We start from the raw sequence: 19370 nt of genomic DNA, 5'->3' as shown, positions 1-19370 counted from the left end.
TCTCTAATCTGAGTTAATAGTAACAGTAGGATTCACCATGTTGTACTTTGTAAACCTCATCCTAACAAACTAATGAGGAAAGCAGAGAGCTTGCTTTTCTTGCAGAAGGGCTCAGCCATTCTCAGTACTAGAGACTATTTAAAGATCAGATCACTCAAATCAGCTGGTTAGTTTGGTTCCTGATCTGCTTTAAAGGTAATTTTACCATTGAATTCTCTATTTCTCATTTGCCATATTTCCCTAGAAAACTAATAACTAGTTTGAATAAAATGTAAACAGAGCGTAGAATGGGCCAAAGATGGTTTAAATCTTATAGCCCATGCTTTCAAATAGTCCATTTACATTATAGCTGTGAGTTACAATTTAACCATATTAAGTAGATGCAAAAAAATTGAAAATTTAAAGAAACTTTTTGAGCCAGGATATTTAGGTAGTTATTATGCATTTATCTTCTCCACAAACTTATGATGTCTCTCCTTGGGTGTTATAGTATGGAAGACGTGCCATTCAATTCCATTTAATGATGTTCCAATGAAAGGTTTTGCCTGTTTCCATGCTTTTGTGAAACCAAATTTTCATTTTTCATACCAACTATAGAGAACATTTTTTCCTGTAGGATCATGGTCACAGTCACTGCTAACATAGAAAGGCAGTGGGCATCGGTGTTATTCATTATGTAGTACTGGTGGACCTCTGTCATCCTTGACAAATGAAGCAGCTTTCCTTCCATTCTTGTGAACATAATCTTTGCTCATTTTCTCCAAAGCTTCTACCTCAGCTGAGAAATCAGCTTCATTATCTGCTGAGATGTTTAAGCCTGAAACAGCATTAAAGAGTTCTCATTCACTGAGAACTTCCATAACACCTCCTTCCTGGAAAAACTGGAAGACATTCCTACATTCCCAGAACAGGGATTACAGGCCGTGAGGTTGGTACTACAGACTGACTGACATCAATCAACCAGACCTTTCCAGCATGCCACAGCATGTTATACCCATTGATGTCAGTATGGACCAGTGCACACTCATACAACTGCTGCATCATATCAAGAGTTTCATAGTGTGCATAGTTAAATTCATCACTACTGAGCTTTACTTCTTTTAATGAAGAGAAACTTTGATCGTGGCCAATAAAAGACATAACTGAAATGTGTTTCTTGAGCATGACAACTGTTGGACAAGGAATTCCAATGTTCTACATTCTTGAGAGATAGTGCACTTCTTTTTCTGCCCACATGTGGATAATCTTACGTGGATTTAGTTTACTCACGCAGTCTAAATCTTTAATGATCCGTAATATATTTGTCAAGATTCTTGAACTCAATAAGTGTTGTTTTAAATACCTTGATAGCATATTCTGTAGGTACAACTTTACTATCATCCTTTTCATCTTCCATGCTCCCTCTACATGCATGAAAGACAAGAGATTCCTTTCCTGTAATAATACAGCCAGTGATTGTCTCCAATACTCCAGAGTTGACCATTTTATACATAAGTAAACGTGCCTTAGGATCAACTGCTTTTTCAGTAGAATGCTCTTTTTGTTCATGCAAAGCCTGGTCTATTTTATGATTTTGGATTTTGTTCCACTTTGTTCTCCCACTTTACTCAGGACACTCTTTTGCGATCCCTTTCAGAGTAATTAGCAGTGGTAGATGGCCACGATTTAGTTCTTCTGGTCTGAGATACATGGAGGCTGAGGTTGACTGTGGTCCATTTTTCCTCTGGACTAATTGTTTCCATATGTCTTCCAATATTTTAAGAGTGCTGCTTGGAGTCATACATGATATGAGGGAAACAATACAGAAAAAGGATGAAATGATAGAGGAGATAAAGGCCATACACCAAGGGAAAATACAGGAGTTTAGGGAGGAGATAACAAAAACCAGTAGCAGAAACATGGACCCCGAGAACTGACTGGAGGAAGCAAAGAACCACATCAGTGACTTGGAGGACAGCCAAGCAGACTTTAACAAACATGAACAAAAATCTAATGAGATCATTAGAGAAGCTGAAGAAAACCCAAGAGCTATGTCGGATGCTATGAAGTGGCACAACATCAGAATTATTGGCATACCAGAGGAAGACACAACAAAGAAATCATCTGCAATAATAGTGAGTTCTTGGAGGAAAATTTCCCAGCTTAATAAATGAAAAAGAGGCAAGCATTCAGGAGGCTGAAAGGACACCAGTTAGACTGAATCCCAAGAAGTCACCAAGGCACATAATATTCAAACTATCCAACTCTGAGGAAAGGGAGAAAATCATGAGAGTAGCTAGGGAAAAACAAGCAATCACTTATAAAGGTTCCCAAATAAGAATATGCACACACCTATCAGCAGAAACTATGAGGAAGAGGAGAGAGTGGAGTAACATGTTCCAAAAATTGAAGGAAAACAAAACAAACCCAAGAATACTCTACCCAGCCAAATTACCGATCCAGATAGATGGAGAAGTAACAGTCATCTGAGACAAGGGAAAGCTCAAAGAATACGTTAGAAGAAATGCAGCCCTACCAAAGATTCTTGCCAACCCAGTATGGGCAGAACACTCACCAAGCATATATAAGAGACCGCCACATAGAACAACCTCACCCAGAGGGCAATAAAGAGATAACAGATCCCAAGATAGCACTGGAGTAAGGATGGAAAGCATTCAAGAATGATACACACAAACACATGCACAACACACTAATGAGAAAGGAAATTAGGAAAACTGCCAACACAAAAGGTATAAAATGACATCACAGAGTCCGCAGATGGAGATAATAACCTTGAATATCAATGGCCTGAACTCAGGCATTAAAAGACTGAGACTAGCAGACTGGCTTAGAACACACAGGCCATCAATCTGCTGCCTACAGGAGACACATGTCAAGGCTACAGACAAAAATAGGCTGAGAATGGTATACCAAGCAAACAAAAATTCAAAAAAAAAAAAAAAGCAGGGGTTGCAATCCTAATCTCGTATAAAATTGACCTCAAAGTGCAAACCATAGAAAGAGAAGGAGGGACACTATATGATGCTCAAGGAAATGGTAGGTGAAGTATTGTAAACATATCTTCCCCGAATGAGAGACCGGCTGAATACGTCAACCAAACACTCCATAAGATTAAAATAGAAATCACAGACTCGACAATTATAGTGGGTGAATTCAACACACCACTCTCTGAGAAAGATAAATCACAGGGTATGAAACTCAACAGGAGGCTAGAGAACTAACCATCACAATTAGACAATTTGACCCAATAGATATTTACAGAGCTTTTCATACAAATCCCAAAAAAATCACATTGTTTTCAGGTTCACAAGGCACATATTTGAAGACAGATCACATGCTGGGGCATAAGGCAAATCTACATAAATTTAAGCACATTGAAATAATACAGACCTCTCTCTCCATAAGGCTGGAAATCAACAAAAGGAAGACGAAAAAAAACAAGAGCAAACAATTGGAGGATGAATAAATCTCTGCTGCAAAAAGAATGTGTAATTGCGCAGATCAGAGATGAAACTAAGAAATTTCTAGAAACCAACGAGAATGAGCACATGATGTCCCAAAACTTATGGGACACAGCAAGGCAGTCATCGGAGGAAGTTTCATAGCAAAACACACACACCTGAGAAAGGAAGAGAGACTCATGATTGATATGCCGGCACAAAATTCACAACAACTATAGCAGAGTCAGCAGGACAACCCTACTAATAGCAAAAGAAAAGAAATTATAAAAATCAGGGCTGAGATTCAGGAGAGGGAAAATAAAAAAACTATGGAAAAAATTAATACTGCTAAAAGTTGGCTCTTTGAAAGGATAAACAGAATTGATAGACCACTGGCAAACCTAACCAATGAAAGGAGGGAACAAACCTCAATAGCAAGAATAAGGGATGAAAGAGGGGTAATTGCAACGAACCCTAATGAAATCAAAAGGATAGTCACATAATACTATGAAGGATTGAAATCCAATGAATTCTTCAATTTGGAAGATATGGAAAAATTCTTGGAAAACCAATTCCTCCCTAGGTTATCCTCGGTGGATGTCAAGAATCTCAACAGACCTACAGCAATAGAAGAAATAGAAAAGGTTATCAAGGGATTACCAACAAAAAAATCCCCTGGACCAGATAGCTTCACTGGAGAATTCTACCAAGCATTTAGGGAAGAACTAACACCAATCCTACACAAACTTTTCCAGAACATTGAAAAAGATGGCCAACTCCCGAACTCCTTCTATCAAGCTAGTATCTCTGATACCAAAACCGGGCAAGGATCCCACAAGAATTGAGAACTACAGACCAATATTCCTAATGAACATCTATGCAAAAATCCTTAACAAAATACTAGCCAACAGAATACAAATGTATATAAAACAAATAATTCACCATAACAAAGTGGGATTCATACCAGGGATGCAGGGATGGTTCAACATACGAAAGACCATTAGTATCACTCGCTACATTGACATGAAAAACTGTAAGAATCACATGATACCATTAATAGAAGCAGAAAAAGCATTTGATAACATCCAGTACCCATTTCTGTTTAAACCGCTTGACAAGATAGGAATGGAAGGAAAATTCCTCAAGACAATACAAGCTGTATATGAAAAACCAACAGCCAATGTGGTAGTCAATAGAGAAAAGACTAATACAATTCCACTGAAAAAGGGGACCAGCCAACGATGACCATGGTCCCCACTATTATTTAATATCGTGCTGGAGGTTTTGGCTAATAGCATAAGGCAAAGAAAAGATATCAAAGTTATTCTCTGGGGAAGGAAGAGGTGAAACTTTTGTTATTTGCAGATGATATGATTTTATATATGGAAAATCCCAAAAGTTCCACGAGGGGAATACCGGAAGCAATAGAGGAGTTTGGCAGAGTGGCAGGATACAAGGTCAACAAACAGAAGTCCATTGGACTGTTATACACATCGGATAAAACCACAAAAGAGGAGATCAAAAAGGTGGTACCCTTCAAAATAGCCAAGCACATATTGAAATATCTAGGGATATACCTGACTAAAAGAAAATATATGGGGAAAACAATGGAACACTATTACAAGAAACCCAGAGTGACCTCAACAAATGGAAGAATATCCCATGCACCGCTTCTGGCTAAAAGCTTTACCTGACTCACACCATACATAAGGTTTTTTTATCGCTGATGAAGAATGAGGCTACTCTTCCAGGTAAAGGCTTTTCCACATTCACCACATACATGGGGTTTCTCTCCAGTATGAGTTCGCTGATGAACAGTGAGGTTTGTCTTTCTGTTAAAAGCCTTTCCACATTCATCACATACATAGGGTTTCTCTCCAGTATGAGTTCGCTGATGAACAGTGAGGTGTGTCTTTCTGTTAAAAGCCTTTCCACATTCATCACATACATAGGGTTTCTCTCCAGTATGAGTTCGCTGATGAACAGTGAGGTTTGTCTTGTAGGTAAAGGCTTTTCCACATTCATCACATATATAGGGTTTCTCTCCAGTATGAGTTCGCTGATGAACAGTGAGGTTTGTCTTTCTGTTAAAAGCCTTTCCACATTCATCACATACATAGGGTTTCTCTCCAGTATGAGTTCGCTGATGAACAGTGAGGTTTGTCTTCCAGGTAAAGGCTTTTCCACATTCACCACAGACATGGGGTTTCTTTCCTGTGTGAAATATCTGATGTGCTCTCAGGCATCGCATCTGCCTGAAAACTTTGCCACATTCACCACATACATAGGGTTTCTCTGCAGTATGAGTTTGCTGATGAGCAGTGACATCACTGTTCCTGTTAAAGCCTTTCCCACCTTCACTGCATACACAGGGGGTACCTGCCACATGAGTTTTCTGAAGCTCCTTGAGGTATGATTTACTGTGACAAGTTTTGACACATTGCAAGCATGTATATGGCTTTTGTCCTTTATGTGCGGTTTGATATTGTGCAGTGAGTTTGAATACTTTCTTGAATTCTTGCCCACACTGACCGCATTCATAGATCTTATCTAGAATATGAATGAACTGATGCTCACAGAGGAAAGACTCCTTGAAGAGGGTTTTCCTACATTTATCACCTATGAGTGATTTCTTAATTTTGTGCGATTCTTGATGCTGAATGCATTGTGACTTCATGCTACTGGAGTTTTCACATTCAGGGAATTTCATTTCAGTACAAAATTGCTCTTCTTCAATATTGAGAAAAGTTTTCTCGTCTTCATTGAAAACAACTGACTTCTTTATTTTGCTGCTACTGTTCTGATTTAATGCCAAAATGATCAAATCTGATTTTTCAATTTTATCATGTAAGCCTAATATCTCATAATTTGCCTTTACAGGAAAATTATTTTTGTGTTGATAAAGAATATTTTCAAATGTATAAAATTTATAGCATCGTTCAGTTCTCTCCACACTTCTTTCATGTTGCGAGTGCTCAACCAAATGATCATCAACTTTCTGAGTCTCTATAAAAAAAAACAGAACATAGAAACTCCATCATATTGATTTACAATGGACCCCTTAAAACATGCATTGATACAAGGTAGATCTTTAGTGACAAACTGCTTATATAAATGTAAATAAAATACTATGTTTCATGTTTCTTGCCCATTGGTACAAACACAATTGTGTAAACAATCCAAATGGTAAATGCAGTTACTGTAGAAAACATGCAAAAAATGTGAATACAGGCAAGACACTGAGACCCATAGACCACAAGGTGGTAAGGCCTTCTAATTTCAGATGCTAGAGGTCAGATGTATTCATTCCATCAATCTTTACTGAAAGACAACTAGGTACTAGACAAATTGGAAACGTGTAAAATGCAGAATGTTCAACTTGGGAGAACACAATTTTACAGGTATATATGAGAGGTACTATGTTACACAAACATAATCCTTATGTTTATGTGAAGCCTACGTCTAGCTTATAAAACTCATCTTCAAGTGTTTTCCTGTGGTGGTGTGCAGGTTGCTGTGTTGGAAGCAATGTCACCAGTATTTCAAATACCTGCAGGATCACACATGGTGCACAGGTCTTAGTGGAATTTCCAGAAGTACAGACTGGGAGAAAGAACTGGTGATTAACTTCTAGAACATGAGCCCTTCAGGTTTAATGGCACTGAAATAACACTTTAGAAGTACTAACTTCCCAAAGTACAGTCTACAGTAATGATGCGAATGGAGTAACGCTTTGGGGACCTTCAGTGGGTGACATGGCATGAGTGAAAATGAGAAAAAATAGCTGCCTGCAAACATGCACTAACAATTGGACGACAGAATGCATGGAACACTATCAAGAAAAATTGCAAATTGTAAAAACGAAATGTTTAAAATTGATAGTGTATGTACTATTGGACTTTAAGCACTAGCTATTTTTAGATTACCAAGTGGTTTATGAGGCTGAGATTTACCAATTAAAAACTGGTGTCATATTCACCATCAATAAAGTATATTGCAAGATCTTTCCTGAAGTACAATGTTGCCAGTGGTGGGTTAATTTTCATATGCCTACAAGTGAGAACAATGACTACAACTGTTATTTCATTTTTGTACCAACTCTTAAAGCAGACATTAACTGTGGGATCCAGCCTCACAGTTAAATGGGTCCGTAGAAGTAGCATGTGAAATTAAGGAAGATAAAGCAGATAGCAAAAACAGGGTACAGCGTCCTCATCTCCAATGCTGATAAATGATCGAGGTGATTTAGTAGGGAGTTTATGTAGTAGTGAGACATGAAAGTCTTCAGCAGCCAAATACACAACAGAATGGGCAAAGTATGAATCTGGAATATCCTGATCCTTTTAGAACACTTCATGATAAATATCAGGCTGTGAAATTGAGGACCAGGAAGAGCCCATTTGCAGATAAATTCTCTATTGTCTGGAATAAAAAGCCTGAAGGTGGATTAGAGAAGCATCCCAGTCATATTGTCCTAATGAAAATTCATCCCCATCATTCTCACAATATTCTCCCATTGTAATGATACCTCATAAGACCATATGGCTAATATCTAATAGCCACCAGTTTTATCTAGAGGAGCAGACACTCTGTTATTGTTCTCCCCACTCAGGGGACAAGATACTCGCCTCTAACTGCCCTCAGCAGTGGTGTTAAGTTACTCAATCAAGGAACTCAGGGACCTCCACGGTAAAGACTCTGCCACCTCGTTATGTAGGTAAGTCTCTCTGTGTTTGCTGAGGGGTGGGGGTAGGTTTGCAAGCCTCGAGATTATATAAAGTGGTGAAAGAATACATTCTCTCAATCCAGCTCAGACCTGACATCATGGAAGAGGTGACTGCCTAAAGACTTTTCTCTCCCTTTTTATTTCTGCCCCTCAGTTACACAACCATCTCTTAGGACCCATCCAGAAGGCATATAAGAGACAAAGGAATAGTTGACTCTTTGATAGCAACAAAGAGAGCCTGATTCCTCTTAAAGCTAGACATCTTTTAGCTGAGGAGAGAAAGTCAGATGCCTGTAGGAGACAGTTTTATACTAGCATCTTAATGGAGGGCAGCATAGAGAGAACTGTTTCTATCTGGAGATTCTGGAGTTTCAACTTTATCTATATCCTCTAGACTCTGGATGATTTCCTTTACCATTAACACTGGTCTTCCAAGCCCTGTGGTCAGGAGTATTGAGATGAGGCTGCTTACACTTTTATTCGGGTTCTGTTTCCCACAATTAAGAAATTGAAGGGTGGGGGTGGAAGGAGAAAAAGGGGAGACGATATCAAGGAGTTCTAGAAGAAAAAAAAATGTTTTAAAACTGATTGTGGTAGCAATTTTGTAATGCTGGTTGATGTGATTGAACTAATGTTATCTGTAAGAGTTCACAAAACAATAATTTAAAAAAATCTATATTGAAAATTTCACCTAAGTTTTATAGCCTGAAATTGATCGACCATGCAATCATGTACACTGATGAATGTGAAATTTCAAAAAAGTATCAGTAGTTGAAAAATGTGGTGTGAGTGATAGAAATGACACTCAAAATTAACAATAAAATTTTGAGAAACTAATGATGAATTCATAGCAAATTCCTTATTAAACATCAAAATTAAAAACTATATATATGAACTTTTCTGAATGGACTACAGAAAAATCAGATTAACCACATCTGTGGAAAGAAATGATGAAGAAGCTAATCAGTCAAAACTAGGCCTGGGATCAACTGTGGAACAGATCATCAAATGCTCAAATCCAAGTTGAATCTGAAGAAAAGTTCAAAGAACTCAACAATAGCTAAAATATCTACCTCACTTGAGTTTAGAGATAATATAAAAAATAATCTTGAGGAATAAAATACTGATGACTAAAGACTAATAACTGAGACCAGATGAGTTGTGGGATTACAACAAAGACATCATACATACGGAAACCAAAAAGCTACTCAAAAGACAGAAACAAAAGAGCAGTACTGACTATACCGTGCATGTTTGAATATCACCAAAACTTCAATGTTGAAAATAGAGCCAGAAGAGTTCTTTAAAAGCAGCAAGGTCATCTTTCCCATTTTGGACGTGTTAGGAAGGGGTGGGCCTAAAGAAGGCATACTGCATAGTAAGGAATATACATCAGGTAAGTGTTTAGTGAAAAATCCAAGGATGCACGATGTTAAAAATGTCCTTTCCACTTACAAAATTATCAGAGGAGCAGACAACTTCAAAGAAAATCCTATAGGTGGAAAAAAAATTGAAGGTACAGTGCTAAACGATATTCTAAACTGATAACAATTGTCTTGCTGGGAAGATGATGTTAGATATCTGAAAATTAACAGAAGTCATAAACTTGTTTCACTAAAAGGAGTAAAATATAGAGAAACATGTCTGTTAAGTAATTCCCACACAGAAGGCAAATTGACCATCAGTATTAGAAAATAGAAAGAACTTATATCACCCAGAATGAAGAAAACTTTAAAGGGTTAGGGGACCAAATGAGAAAATGGACACCAAAACCTTTGTAGAAACTCCAAGGGATGAAGCTAAGGATGCACAATGGAGACCCGCTTATGGTGGGAGCTCAAGATCCAAGGTGGGGTGAGATACTACAAAGGGAAAACCATTCTTACTCAATAGGGGAAGAGTGTTCTGTATTTGGACAACAGTTACAAATTGAAAGTTCTCTGTATGGAGAGAGGCGTATAAGACGGACTTTCATAGTAAGGTAGAAGAACATAAAATAGGAAAAGGTATGAGAATCTTCAAGAAAGAAAATTATGGAACCAAATATACAATAGTAAAAATCAAATAATTGGAAATCTAATCTCAGAAGAGCTAGAGGAGTTCTTCTCTCAACTTCCACTAAAATTGGGCTATCACATTTGAACAAGTACACACTTTTAGGCATTATCCGACACCTATCATAGCTGTGAGGCCTTCTACCAGTTGAATCAACCACCCTGGCCAATTCTCCTTAAGGTATTTTGACCACACACATGAAAAAGTGTACTGTAGCTTGTTTCTAATACAGATCACAGTTCTCTTTGTTTCAATTGAGAGAAAGTTTCTGGGATGACAACTAGATAACCTGTTCATGAGAACTTACAGAATCAGACAGACCATCATTAACCTAAGGTTTGTAAAGCGTGCAGGATGTTGTATTTCTAGGACAAAAATGTTCAAAGGAACAAAGTAAATAGTGTTTTCTCAAGGGTAGAAGAATGTATCCACTAACTTAGGACCAGAGAATGCAACAAGAATCTACCTCGTTGAGAACACCACAGACACTGCAAAGATTTTAACACATACGATAGGAAAAACCAATGACTTTAGAATGCTCCTCACCAATGGAAACCAGGTTGTGAAAGTTCTCCAATATCACATCCTGATATAATGTCTTCTGAGCAGGGTTCAGGAGCAGCCATTCCTCCCAGGTGAACTTTACAGCCACATCGTTGAATGTCAGTGATTCCTGTAGTCAGAGAAGTCTAGTTAATTACCATATATACTCGTGTATAAGCCAAGTTTTTAAGCACAAAAAAATGTGCTGAAAAAATGGGGTTCGGCTTATACACGAGTCAGTGGTAGTATTAGTAATGCAATGGATGGCAGTGAAGACTGCGCTTTGTGTGAAAATGACAGCAGTGATGGTGATGACAGCAATATCAATGAGGACAGCGTCCATGATGACCTCACACCAGCTGAAGCTCTGCATTGGGATATGGATGATGATTAGGGATCCAGTTTTGAAGGATTTTAACTCTTCACATTTTAGCTTCGTTGCTGATTGAGCTCAGGGAATAGTACTATTAAGCTATCATTGTTAATATCTTATTGGTCTTGTTGAACCTATTTTCAACTTACTGTGCTGGTTTACTAATGTCAAATGACTTGTCCTTTTATTTAAGTTTTTTAGTTAAAAATAAATATTTAAATACATTACCCCATTGATTTCTCAATTTTTAGTATTTTTATTTTTATTTGTTTGGATTATTGAAACTCATCATTAACTTCTTCATTTTCCACTCTCGGCTTATACTCGAGTCCATCAGTTTTTCTGGTTTCCCAGGTAATAATTAGGTACCTCGGCATATACTGACGTCAGCTTATATTCAAGTATATATGGTAAGTAATTTCCATTGGAAGATTTTTAAAAAATTATTGTACAGTAAAGAAAGCAAAACAGAAATAAAAACTATTCTGTGCTAGTACATTCCATAGTGTGTGGTAAACCGAGGAATTAGTAGAAAGTATTTGACCTTATTTCTATACTCGCTACCACAAGCACGAGATACTAGCCCTATTCATAGAAAAATCTCCACTGTTCTGAAATAGAAATGTTTGCAAATACACGTTCTCCAGGCCAACTAATGTGCCCACCCGCCCCTGACCCCAGCAAATTAACATTCAATTAAGGAGCAGTTTTAAAGCAGCTACCATAGTAGATGAATCATTTGTGTGGACTAGACTATTTCACTATATCTGAAGGTTATCTGTAGATTAGAGCAATCATCTTGTATAGCCAACCCAATATAAATGTAACAAATCACTGGGGAGGGAAAAGGGAAGGGTCGATTGGGGTTTTCGAGGTCAAGTAGCATTAGGTAAAGATAGTAACTCACCTCCTTGATTTTTTGTTGTTACCTGCTTGTAATAGTACCCATAGACTAAGTATGTTAACTCTATGACGTGCATGCCTAATGAAAGATCTGTAAATGCAATTATATATATCCAGTGGAAAATATATTCAATCTCTCAGTCCCGACATGGGAAGAGGAGCTCCTGTGCCTGCTGTCTGTCTGTCTTTAATGTTTTCCACAATCACAAAGTCATTCCAGCGGACCTGATCCAGTGTTGGAAATATTAATGCATCCACTCATAAAATTAGAATTTTGTGTAAGAGTGAAATTAGCTGAATGAGCTAGAAATAGCTCCCATTTATACTCGCACACAGTAGGTAAACACATACCAGTTTATATTAAAAAACAAGTTTACAGTACATTGTGAAATGGAATTAGGAGGCCTAGCAGTATCACCATTATAAGATGCTCTAGTACCTTCAGTGGTGATAGGCATCAGGCTCAATTCAGAGCTGATCCCTATGGGAAAGGTCAAACATACCTCAGCTCTCCAACATTTTTGTCAATTCTTACACAAGTCATTCCTCCCACACCACTCTTTGTCTTATTTCCGGATATGATAATCCATTGCTATGGTCACACAAAACTCACAGACTACAGTGGTTTACTAATGAACAAAGTAAAAGTCGGGATCAGGAACAAGAACTTATAATTAAGGACAAAGAACAGAAAGCTCAAAGGCAAAACCTTCCTGAGTACAGAACAACTTTCGAAGCTCTTGGAGGCCACCTTAGGAAAAACATCTCTTGTTTAGTTTACTTTAGGACAAATTCTCCTCAGCCACCTGTGGACAGTATTGCCTTCACTTTAATTACAGGGTCCTTTTGGACCTGCTACCTGTCATCACAAGCTCACCAGTGGGCCCCTCCTAGTTTTATTGCCATTGCCTTGACCTCTGAAGCCCACCTAATCTCACCTAGGCTGTGAAGGTGCTAGGATGGCCAAAGAAGCTATCATATCCAGAATAAAAGCCAGAGGGAGAGAGAGAACTGCCTGCAGGCATGGTTGAGAAGGGACAGTGAGATATTGGCCTATCATCTGACCTAATGATTTAGTTTTGTTATCCTGTGCAGCCACAAAGTTCAGAATGAACCAATGGTTTGAAGATTTGCCAGCTTCCAGAAATACGGGAAGTATTTCCTTGACATCCTTGCAACTGAGTGCTACATGTATGACCTGATTTGGGAGTTTCCACTACTCTGTCAGCCCCAGCATGCTGTGTGACCTTCCCCTTTGGGTTCCTGACCCCTGCAACCTACTATCTGACCAGATTCAACAACTTCAACTTGTGAGACAGCTGGTTCATCAGTCTTGGCAAACACATTAATGAGGAGCACTCTCCAGATTGATACTGGAACTATGGATTTGGGACTCACCAGCTTCCACATCCTGAAGAGTTATTAACTTGATATATATTTAGTTTTGTGAAATACTGCAGAGCAAATCATAGAACAGCTTATATCTCTACTTCATAGGGACTGGTCTACTGCTGCTCCTGCAAAAGGAACTTTAATACTTATGGATCAAGAGCCGTCCAATGAAGATAATGACCGGGGCAGAAAAGACACGGCAAAGGAGTCAATGGCGAAAAGTCCAGAGAGGGCTTTTCAGCCAAGATAGTGGAACAGGCAGGCAAGATCAAGAGGAGGATATCCTCAAGGAGCTGAGAGGAGCCTATACAGATGGAAGTAAGAAATGAGCCTATCTTTAGAAGAAAAGATGACTGTTCAGGACAGGGAAAACAGGCCTGCCCTGAAGAAGAGCAAATGTGCCTAATGTTTCCTTACTATGAATCCCAATGTGTAGCCTATTGATTCTGATACCAAGTTACATTCTGTTACTTAATAAAACTTGAACCTATGACTCTGTACTGTAATTTCTATGTGGCCACTGAAAAGAACTAGTGAACTGAGAAGGAGTGAATTGTGGTAAAGGTAACTGCTGTCAGAACTGGAAAACCATTGGAGGGTACAGGTGTATGCTTAAGCTCTCCCATAGAGGAATCAGAGCTGGTACTGATGGCTGATATTCTCCTCTACATCTATAGTTAGAGGAGGTGAGAAGCTATCAACCAGTTTTAAACCACTATTGCTACAAGGCCCGTTTTATTTATTTTTAAATGTTTTATTAGAGGCTCATAAAACTCTTATCACAATCCATACATACATCAATTGTGTAAAGCACATCTGTACATTGACTGCCCTCATCATTTTCAAAGCATTTGCTCTCCACTTAAGCCCTTTACATCAGGTCTGCTTTTTTTTTCTCCTCCTTCCCCGCTCCCCCCTCCCTCATGAGCCCTTGATAATTCATAAATTATTATTTTGTTATATCTTGCCCTATCCGACGTCTCCCTTCACCTCCTTTTCTGTTGTCCGTCCCCCAGGGAGGAGATCACATGTAGATTCTTGTAATCAGTTCCCTCTTTCCAACCCCCTCTCCCTCTACCCTCCCAGTATCGCCACTCACACCCCTGGTCCTGAAGGCATCATCCGCCCTGGATTCCCTGTGCCTCCAGCTCCTATCTGCACCAGTGTACAAACTCTGCTCTATCCAGACTTGCAAGGTAGAATTCGGATCATGATAGTGGGAGTGGGGGGGAGGGGGCGCGGCAGCACTTAGGAACTAGAGGAAAGCTCTACAAGGCCCATTTTAGATGCATTAATGAGGATGCTGCTGTTTGGGAGATTACATAACATATCACCTTCAGGAAAAAACAATAAAGAAACTTATCAGATAAAAATTCCATGGAATACTGAACTCTCTGAAAGATGTGATCTTATTTCGCATTAAAAACAAGGCATAGTACTTAATATGAATGATTCTCATGGGTTGGCCATAGAATAATGAATTATGAGTTGGAAGCTAATATCATCCAAAGAATCCTCAGCAACATTTTATGCTCAATGTCAGTAGTTTAGTATTATTCCTATGATCAACATATTCCTAATCTTCTCCAGCCCAATATTGAAATCAGAATCAAAGTTTAAATATAATTTCTACTGTTTCAAATTTCTACTTTTCCAATGAACTGAATTGGTATATTATACAGGTTCCTATGATTTCAGTAGGAAATACAGAAAAGGATAAAATACATCAAAATCACCTGATCATTTCTCATTTTCTTTGGTGCTTAGACCACTGCCAGCAACTTGGATGCTCTATTTTTGTCTTATCAGGATCAGCTCTAATGATGTTGACAAATTTCAATCTTTCATGAAGACACCCCAGAAATAATAATACCAAAATAAGGAACTTCTTCTTTCCTCTAAGCTGCTGGTGATGCACAATCTGCAGGCTGATGGGAGAATACAATGTGAGTAATACAAAACCTGTAGGTCCAGATGCTGTTACTGTTCTGTCCCTCTTCCTACAAAAAGTCCCCAGTACTGTTAATGGTGCCCTTATTGAGTGACAAAAACATGCTTATACCATGAGCAATAAAACCTAAAATTCATAATTTTCAGACATGTGAATAAAAGATGACTTTATAAAATAGAGATTGGACAATCAAACATACATATCAAAAGGAAGAAACAAAAGAGCTGGGTCCCTATCTCACAGCATACACAACCACCAATTTCTTACTGTGTGACTCTCAAGGAGAATGACAAATCAATGAAATTTGAAGATGATTATGTTAAAGCATTTGGAAACATTTCAAATGGGCTACATAAAAAGCTATTATAAATTGAAAATTATTTTCTAGAGGAACTATAAATTGCACAATCACTTTAGAAACATTTTAAAACTCACCATCAAGTAGAGTTAGACATGTAAGCACCCGATAGGACACAATAAAGCTGCTGCATGGAGTTTCTGAGACACTAAAGCCAAGACAGGCAGCCAATGGGATTTATACTTCCGACTATGAGGTTAGCAGTCCAACTCTTAATACATGGGGCAAAACCAGGGCTCCAAAATAAACACGTATATATCATATTAGATTGAAATTTATATATTTTTAATAGAAATAAGAAGTATATATCCCCCCATAATGAGTGCACTTTTCAATCCCAAGGTAAGCAATGATTTAATGCAGCATTATTTGTAGTACCTAATGGAATTTGCTCGTTGGCTTACACAAGTACACAGTCTTTCTAGCTGTGGTCCCTTAACTCCTTCCAAATATTTACGTGGGTTTGTCGCCCGCCAATGTGAATGAAGCAAAGGAGCCCTGGTGGCATAGTGGTGACTGTTGGGCTGCTAACCCCAAGGTCAGCAGTTGGAAACCACATATTTCTCCACAAAAGAAAGATGGCACTTTCTTCTCCCAAGCGAGACATGGCTCTCTACTCTGCTAAAGAGATACAGTCTTTGAAACCCACAGGGGCAGCTCTATCCTGTCAGATAAGCTCTCTATGAATCTGTGTTAACTTGATAGCATTGAGTTTGGTTTTTCGGGTTTAAGAGGATGGGCAGCTTCCCCAACAATAGACTGGTACCATTGTAGTTAGGCAAATAAGATGTCTAACAACCTAACCTGTCAATTAGTCACATTGGACATCACATCAGGTTTAATTGAGCCATTTCAGAGACAGAAATTAGGATCTCACTACCATCTAAAAAAGAGAGCCAGGAGTGGGGCCTTTGCATGCTAGATTCTGGTATTGAAACTCTTCAATGCAGAAGACAGAGAACTGTGACACAAGAGAGAAAGTATTGGGGAGAAGCAGATACAGAGACAGGGTGGCAACAGCACCAAGACACTGAGACAGAGCAGTGGGATTCCCATGCCACAGAACAAGAGAGCTCAGTGCCTTTGGCCAGGAGGTTAGTAGGTGAAGTGGTGTACGTATGAGTATTTATCTGGGGAACTACATTTGCCAACCTACACAGTGCTGAGTGTATTTGGTCTGAGACTAAGGGGCGGAGTGAGAATTTATGGGCAGAGCAAAAAATCCTTTGTAACATTTTCCCATTCAGGATAGAAACCAGGAGGCTGCAGGGCCTGACCTTATCCGCATTTATGTCTGTCAAGATAATGTCGGAAAGAAGAACTGTGTTGAGAACTGTGTTATGATCCTAAATTGTGTGTTAGGGTAGAAAAGTGACCCTTATGCCAAATGTAATTTAAGGAGAACATTTATTAAACTTAAGAGATAACAAAAGATACACACGCACACATGCACGCACAACAACACACACATCATATATTAAGGGAGGCCATGAGCACGAGGTCAAAATAACTACTGAGGATTCATAGCCGGGACCCTGAATAAATAGGGTATACAAAAAAATGCAAGTCACAAATGACGTTCGGTGACAGATTAATACATTACAGGTACAGATGGGACTTCAGCAGCAGGAATGGGACCATGATCAGCACATGCACATTATTAGATAGAGGTACTTACAAGATAGATTCAGAGCCTTTACACAAAGCCAGTCAAGGTAACACTTATGACAATGTCCCCTGTTCTGTACTCAGGAAGTTGACCTCCATCAAGGATACACCTAGGCTGGCAAGTGGAGTGGGGCTGGCTGGAAAGAAGTGCAGGCAATCTACTTCGAAGGCAATCTAACCCCGGGGAAGATGATCTACCTGCTTGGTGAATGATCAGAGAGAATTTAATGGAAGCTTAATCAAAGTGAGGACACAGCAAATAGACACTGAGTTGTCACTGTCATCAGCAACCCAAAACTAAAACCCTACTCACTGCCATCAAGTGTATTCCGATTACAGAGACTCTCTATGAGAAGATGGAACTGCCCTTTGTGGGTTTCCAAGACTAACTGTTTATAAGAGTAGACACCCTGACTTGTAATTCTGCAACGCTGACCTTGCAGTTAACAAACAGCCCAATCTGTAACTACTATGCCATGAGCCTTTTGTAAGTTGGAGTGCTCAGAACTTAAATTCAAATACAATTATAACAGTTACTTACCCAGGGAATTCTCTCATTCAGGAAGATGAGCAAAGACCTCGGACCCTGACTATCAGGACAGCCTGGGTCCTTGTACACTGGTGCTCTCCTATTTCCCCTCGAGCTCCCTGCCCGGCACTACCTCCTGAAACCCCAGAGTGGCTCACCCTGTTTGGAGTCAGGTCAATGGATTTGGTTAATAACCCAACCAGAAGTTGAAATTCTTCCTTGTGATGCTTCAATGTGCAAGGCAGTAGTAAGAGATTTCTAACTCCCTAGACTGGACCATATTTCTTTTTTCTGAAACAGAAGTGGAATCAATGTTAAGAAAGGCATGTCAGGTTCTTGGCCTACACTTCTTGTGCTAAATAGTGATCACCCCCACCCCTTGGGATCAAAACCATGCTCCCATCTGAGGGTGTTTGCATTAAACAAGAGTCCACTCTATCTTTACGGAACAATTTTACTAGTTTCTGAAATATCATTTTCAACGCTGGATCCACATCCTATATATACAATATTTATTCGTAGAATAAAGTGCATAAGGCCTCAAAATTTTCAATCTCCATTGAAGGTAAATATCATGTTTTCAAACCAATCTAACTGAAGAACGGAGTATTTTATGAAGAACGTTCTTTACCAGCCCGTATTGCACCTCAGACCATAACCCTTGACATATCTGGCGAAAGTGGTCACACCACTCTAACCCATGCTAAGCTTTTCATCAAGTTTAACCTGTCCCTACCCCCTTGCATCCTGTGTGTTCTTTACAATATTTATTGTGAAGAACTGCCTATGGTTGGGTAGTCCATTTATGCAAAGTAGAGTTGGTAACTAGAGAAATTTGTTGTACAGGTGGACAGCAAGAGACAGAGGGACACCAATAGGACATCCTAGAGGTACCTAAGCCAAGACAGAGCTATCCTAAACAAGAAAACAAGCCAGGGAAACCTTTATTTGCTACTCTTTTATGCTCTTGTGTTTACAGACATCCAATTTTAAAGCCTTTGGGAAAGATTGCAGCCTACAGTCAAGGAAGTAAAGGGGTATGTAGAGGGGTCATAGAAAGAGCCAAGGTGAGGGCAGAAGTTTAAAAGTACAAGAGAGAACCAGGAAAGAGATGACCGATCAACTATTGTGTCATCTTGGCCTAGATTCTGGATTCCAAGCTTTCTAGGTAATGCTGACAGAGAGCAAACAACATAGACTGTAGGAGAGGTGTCATTGGCTTGGGTTCAAGGCTAGTGCCTAGGCTTGAGCTTGTGAAACATGCTCCACCAGGAACCTAGTTTGGCGGGAAAACAAAATGAACATGGTGGGAAGAGGCAATGCTGCGATGAACTAGAGAGGCAGTAGCCTGAGTGGCTAGTTGGATATCATTGGCACTGCGCTTCTGCAACCCCCAGGGTGTTTCTGAAGGCAGGGTTGTGTGAGGTTGCAG

The 19370-nt window shown here is 39.1% G+C and overlaps 1 pseudogene; it reads right to left on the bottom strand.

The window, feature by feature from the left end:
- Window positions 1–665: 665 nt before the first annotated feature.
- LOC142436008 (serine/threonine-protein kinase RIO3 pseudogene) overlaps window positions 666–19370 on the bottom strand; it is a 30262-nt pseudogene continuing 11557 nt past the window's right edge.

Source organism: Tenrec ecaudatus, unplaced genomic scaffold, assembly GCF_050624435.1.
Source record: "Tenrec ecaudatus isolate mTenEca1 unplaced genomic scaffold, mTenEca1.hap1 Scaffold_123, whole genome shotgun sequence".
Classification (NCBI taxonomy): domain Eukaryota; kingdom Metazoa; phylum Chordata; class Mammalia; order Afrosoricida; family Tenrecidae; genus Tenrec; species Tenrec ecaudatus.
The sequence above is the reverse complement of the archived record's forward strand: the minus strand, read 5'-3'. Positions and strand labels throughout refer to the sequence as shown.